A 6,129-nucleotide genomic window follows, 5' to 3' on the forward strand; every position below is an offset into this window, starting at 1 on the left:
AGTAGGGGAAATGAGGGCTTAGTCGGGGAAGTTATCTTGGAGAAGATGTGATTTTAATAACTGTTACACTGTATCCTCCAAATGTTTAGTACAGTACTCTACACACACAAGCTCTCAATAAATAAGACTGATCGATTTAATAAAGCTTTGAAGGTGGGGAGAGTGATGGTCTGTCGTATATGAAGGTGGAGGGAGTTCCCAGGCCAGAGAGCAGACAGGCGTGAAAGGTTGGCGGTGTGATAGATAAGACTGAGGCACAGTGGGTAGGTTTAGCATTAGAGGAGTGACCTTAGAGTAGGAAATCAGCAAGGTAAGGTAGGAGGGGGCAAGGTTTAAAAGGAACTTAATGTGGAGTTGGGTCAGCAACCCCTGCAGGATTTTGGCAAGTGGCGAGACAGGGACTGAATACTTAGAAAAATGATCTGGGCAGCAGAGGGAAGTCTGGACTGGAGTGGGGAGAGACAGAAGGCAGGGAGGTCAGCGAAGAGGCTGACGCAGTAGTTAAGGTGGGAGGGGATAAATGCTTGGATCAGCAGAGTAGCCGTTTGGGTGGAGAGATGTTGTAAAGGTAGAGCTCACAGGATTTGGTGACAGATTGTGAATACATGATATGAATGAGAGAGCGCAATCAGTCAATTATTGAGTGCTTATCGTTTGCACTGCACTGTACTGTTTGGGAGAGTCTGATCTAATAATAATAATAATGATGGTATTTGTTAAGCACTTACTATGTGCAAAGCACTGTTCTAAGTGCTGACACTGTTCTAAGCGCTGAGCACTGTTCTAAGCGCTGATGGAGTTGGTAGTCACAATTCATGCCCACGAGGGGCTTACAGTCTACGGGGTTGACTGGATCACAGTTACACAGCAGCCTGAGCGCAAAGTCAGGACTAGAACCCAGGTTTCCCCTACTCCCAGCCCCATGCTCTTTCCATTAGGCCGCACCACTCCCCAACTGAATGACTTAGACTGTTGAGCCCCATCTACTAAGCACTTAGTATGATTCTCTGCACATGGTAAGTGCTCAATAAATACGATCGATTGATTGCTGTGGGACAAGGACTTTGTCCAATCCGATCAACTCGTTTCTACCCCAGGACTCAGAATGGTGCTTGATGCATAATCAAGCCATAATGCATTTGCATCAACAAATGCCATAATAAAAAACCCATCATTTTCTGGGGGCATTTCCTCTCTGAAATGGGCTCCAAGGATATCTGTTATCCCAAATGCCCTTGAAACTTAGGGTCAGTGGCTAGATTGTCGACAAACAAGAAGCGGGGGAAGGAAAATGTGAGTTAAAGGGCTTGAAATGAACCTGATAGTTTAGTGCTCCACCCATTTCCATCTCTCTCCTGGGCCATTTTCAGATCCAATCTCTACTAGGATTTCCCTGTTTGTTTCATTTTCCCCCTTACCTCCCCTGCAAAGGATAGAAACTCTTGTTAAGGACCAGGAGAAAGATCTGGGCATGCCCAAAAGCCTTAGCAGTAGTAGCAGCAGCTGAGCAGCAGTGGCTCAGTGGAAAGAGCCTGGGCTTGGGAATCAGAGGTCATGAGTTCTAATCCCGGCCCCGCCACTTATCAGCTGCGTGACTTTGGGCAAGTCACTTAACTTCTCTGTGCCTCAGTTACCTCATCTGTAAAATGGGGATTAAGACTGTGAGGCCCACGTGGGACAACCTGATTACCTTGCATCTACCCCAGCGCTTAGAACAGTGCTTGGAGCTAAACAAATACCATCATTATTAGTATTAGTAGTAACAGTATTTTCAAACAATAGCAGCCTACCCGGGATTCTAAAGGCTATGAAAGTGGGAATGGGGCTTCCAGAAAGCAAGTAGTAGTAATAGTAGCATAATGATATTTATTACTTACTGGGATCTAAGCACTGGGAAAGAAAACAAGTGCTTAGTACAGTGCTCTGCACACAGTAAGCGCTCAATACGATTGAATGAATGAATACATACATGGGAACTAGACAGAGTCCACGGTCCAGAGGAGGCTCACGTTTTAAATCCATAAGTGGGGAGAGGGAACTGGTGACAGTCACATAAACCACAAACCATTATGATTAAATAAAAACTGAACACAGTGCTTAGAACGGTGCTTGACGCATAGTAAGTGCTTAACGGATACCATAAAAAATAAGACTTAAACAGATACAGGAAATGAAGAGCTGGAAGGCAGGATGGGTTAGAGTCTCCCTGATGATGCAGAGGAGAGCTAGTGTGGGTTCGTGGGGCATGGCGGAAACCAGGGCCCTGGATGGCTTGGGTGGGAGGTAGCAGTTACCGGTTGCTTTGCTTGGCTGTGATGGAGAGTAGATTTTGACTACAAGCAACAGTTTTGGCAACTTGATAACTTGATAAAATATTCTCTTTTTACCATAACACCCCTTTCCCCTTTGACTTGTTCTCAGTGGCGACTCAACAGGCTGGTTTCCACAGCTCATTTAACTAAACAATCCTGCTGTGATAAATCAAAGACCCCCCCACCCCCACCGAGTGTAAGCTCATGTGGGCAGGGAATGTGTCTGTTTATTGTTGTATTGTGCTCTTCCAAATGATTAGTACAGTGCTCTGCAAACAGTAAGTGCTCAATAAATACGATTGATTGGCTGGGTCACTTAAAAAAGTTACTTTGCCTTTGTTAACTGCTTTTCTTTTCTCCCTGGTAAAGAGGAGGGCCCTGATCAGCTAAGAAATTATGGAAGCACTGGAGCCTTGGTGTCCACACCTCTGCCTCCCTTCTCTCAGTCATAAAGAAGTAACAATGCTATTTATCTCTTTTCAAAAAAAAAATAGCATTTGTTAAGCACTTACTACATGCTAGGCACTGTACTAAGCACTGGGGTAGATACAAGCTAATCAGGTTGGAAACAGTCCAATGTCCCACATGGCACTCACAGTCTTAATCCCCATTTTGCAGGTGAGGTAACTGAGGCACAGAGAAGTTAAGTGACTTGCCCAAGGTCACACAGCAGACAAGCGGCAGAGCTGGGATTAGAACCCAAGTCCACCGACTCCCAGGCCCGTGCTCTATCCCCTAGGCTGTGCTGCTTCTCTAAGGATCTCTTGCTGCTTAATGCAGTGAGGCTTGCATGATGGTGTTCTTAATAGCCCGACACCAGAAAGAAGCTGACAATTAAACCATTTTCACACGGAAAATTATAAAGTGGGCAGAGTGGTCAACAGACAATCCTCTATGTCTTTGGAAATAGTTTCTTTATCAATTTTTACAGTGACCCATCAACTCTATTGGGGCTCTTGGCCAGTGAAGTAAAACTACAGTGGCCGGAGGGATTTGCTTTCAACAAGTTAACATGGCCAGACTGCATGCTGGGGATCGCTCTCGGGACTGTGGCAGAGAACCAATAGCGTTAAGAACTCCAATTGTCAGTCGCCGTTCTGAAATATACTTTGTAGCGGAAAATATAGACTCAATTGGACATTTACAGCATGTATAACTCATTATTACCAGTAAACTGAAATCCGGCCATCTCAAGTTTAAAGGTATCTGGTCAATGACACCCCCTCTCAGGGTCGCAGCTGGAGAATTTCCAGTGCTCTACCAGTCTCGACTATGAGAGGGAGAGTCAAGCAGAGGCCTTCCCATTCCATTCCGAGCTTGGCCAGTGATTAGCGAGTGGAAGGCAATCTGCTACAAGTCAAAACTCACCTTTGCCGGGCAGCAGTGGTATGGGAGAGAGTCGAGGGCGGAGATTCCAGTTTACTGCGCAGAAGGAGGCACTGGTAAACCACTTCCGGATTTTTGCCAAGAAAACTCTATGGATACGGTACCAGAACGATTGCGGATGGAGGTGGGGCGTTCTGGGAAAGATATGTCCTTGGCGTCACTAAGGATCAGAGACGACTCGACAGCATAAGACAGGACAAGGTCAATGACACCCAGAAAAGACCAGATAAGTAACTACTTAAATACTGTGACAACACCAGTGGGAAAAGCATTTGTGGCAGTAGCAGCTATTTCAAGAGCAATAGGAAATATTTATCTAACAGGATTGATGTTTCTTACAAGTTTTATACCACACAGACTTCTGGCTGCTCAGGGAAAGTGATTTCATCAAACGTTTCAAGCTGAAAATACTTTCCCATATGCTAGTAATGGGATGAAAGCTATCGCACCTTCGTCCCTCCTCCCATTCAGCTCCAAACACCTTGAGCGAGTTGTCTACACCTGCCGCCTCTACTTCCTCTCCTCCAATCCTCTCCTTGATCCTCTCCAATCTGGCTTCTTCCTTCTTCGCTCCACAGAAACCGCCCTCTCAAAGGTCACCAATGATCTCCTTCTTGCCAAAGCCATCGGTCTCTACTCCTTGATCTCTCAGCTGTCTGTGATACCTTGGGCCATCTCCTTCTCGTGGAAATATTATCTGACCTCAGCTTCACTGACACCATCCTCTCCTGGTTCTCCTCCCATCTCTCCGACCACTCATTCTCAGTCTCTTTCGCGGGCTCCTCCTCTGCCTCCCACCGCCCTGACTGTAGGAATCCCTCATGGCTCAGTTCTCTTCTCCTTCTACGCCCACTCTCTTGGAGAAGTTATTCACTCCCACAGCTTCAACTTCCATCTCTGTGAGGATGATTCTCAAATCTACATCTCCAGCCTTGATTGCTCTCTTTCTCTGCAGTCTCGTATTTTCTCCTGCCTTCAAGACACCTCTATTTGGATGTCCTGCCCACACCCCAAACTTAACATGTCCAAAACAAAACTCCTCATCTTCCCACCCAAACCCTGTCCTCCCCCGGCTTTCCCATCACTGTAGACACCACCACCAACCCCCATCTCACAAGCCCGTAACCTTGGTATTATCTTCTTCTCGTCTCTCTCATTCAACCCATATTCAGCCTGTCACCAAATCCTGTCAGTTCGACCTCCTCAACGTCACTAAAAGCTGCCCTTTACTTTTCATCTAAACTGTTACCCTCGGCTCCACCACTTGTCTGCTGTGTGACCTCGGACAAGTCACTTTACTTCTCTGTGCCTCAGTTACCTTACCTGTAAAATGGGGATTGACACTGTGAGCTCCACGTGGGACAGGGACTGTGCCCAACACCCCAGGGTGTTAAGTAAGCATTTAATACATACTATTATTATCCTGCCTTGATTACTGCATCAGCCTCCTTGCTGACCCCCCTGGGCTCCTGTCTCTCTGCAGTCCAGTCCAGATTTTACTCTGCTGCCTGGTTCATTTTTCTAAAAAAAAAAATACTCCTCAAGAACTTTCAGCATTTGCCCATTCACCTCCGTAACAAACAGAAACTCCTGACCATTGACTTTAAAACACGCAATCACCTTGCTTCTTCCTACCTTGTCTCACTGCTCTCCTACTACAACCCAGTCTGCACACTTGGTTCCTCTAATGCCAACCTACTTGTTGTACCTCGATCTCTTCTATCTTGCCACCGAGCCCTTGCCCACCTCCTGACTCTGGGCTGAAACATCCTCCCCCTTTCATATCCAACAGTTGATCAGTCTCCCCACCTTCAAAGTCTTATTAAAAGCACATCTCCTTCAAGAGGTCTTCTCTGACTAACCTGTTTCCTCTTCTCTCACTCCCTTCTGTGTCACCCTTGTAATTAGATTTGCACACTTTATTCACCCCATCCTCAGCTCCAGAGCACTTATGAAATTATCCATAATTTATTTATATCAACACTTGTCTCTAGACCGTAAGCTTGTTGTGGGAGGGGAACATGTCCACCAACTAGGTTATATTTTTCTCTTCCAAGTGCTTAGTATGATGCTCTGCACATAGTGAGTGCTCAATAAATATGAATGATTTATTGATGACAGTCGGTAGTCAATAGTTAATTGTGCATTAACTTGCATCAAGATTGTCTTTATGTTGAACAGAAAATTTTGGCCCCTGCCAGATGTGATGTAAAGTAATAATAATAATTTTGGTATGTTAAGCACTTATTATGTTCCAGGCACTGTACTAAGCACCGAGGTGGATACAAGCAAATTGGGTTGGTCCCACATGGGGCTCACAGTCTCAATCCCCATTTTACAGATGAGGTAACTGAGGGCCAGAGAAGTGAAGTGACTTGCCCAAGGTCACACAGCAGACAAGGGGCAGAGCTGAGATTAGACCCCATGACCA

The 6,129-nt window shown here is 45.8% G+C and overlaps 1 non-coding gene across 1 annotated transcript; it reads left to right on the plus strand.

The window, feature by feature from the left end:
* The first annotated feature begins 3,532 nt into the window (after positions 1-3,532).
* On the plus strand, positions 3,533-3,670 carry LOC119948498. Its single transcript, XR_005456889.1, has one exon. It is a non-coding gene; the product is annotated as a small nucleolar RNA SNORA7 (small nucleolar RNA).
* Positions 3,671-6,129: the final 2,459 nt, after the last annotated feature.

Source organism: Tachyglossus aculeatus, chromosome X4 (genome assembly GCF_015852505.1).
Source record: "Tachyglossus aculeatus isolate mTacAcu1 chromosome X4, mTacAcu1.pri, whole genome shotgun sequence".
In the NCBI taxonomy this organism is placed as follows: Eukaryota; Metazoa; Chordata; class Mammalia; order Monotremata; family Tachyglossidae; genus Tachyglossus; species Tachyglossus aculeatus.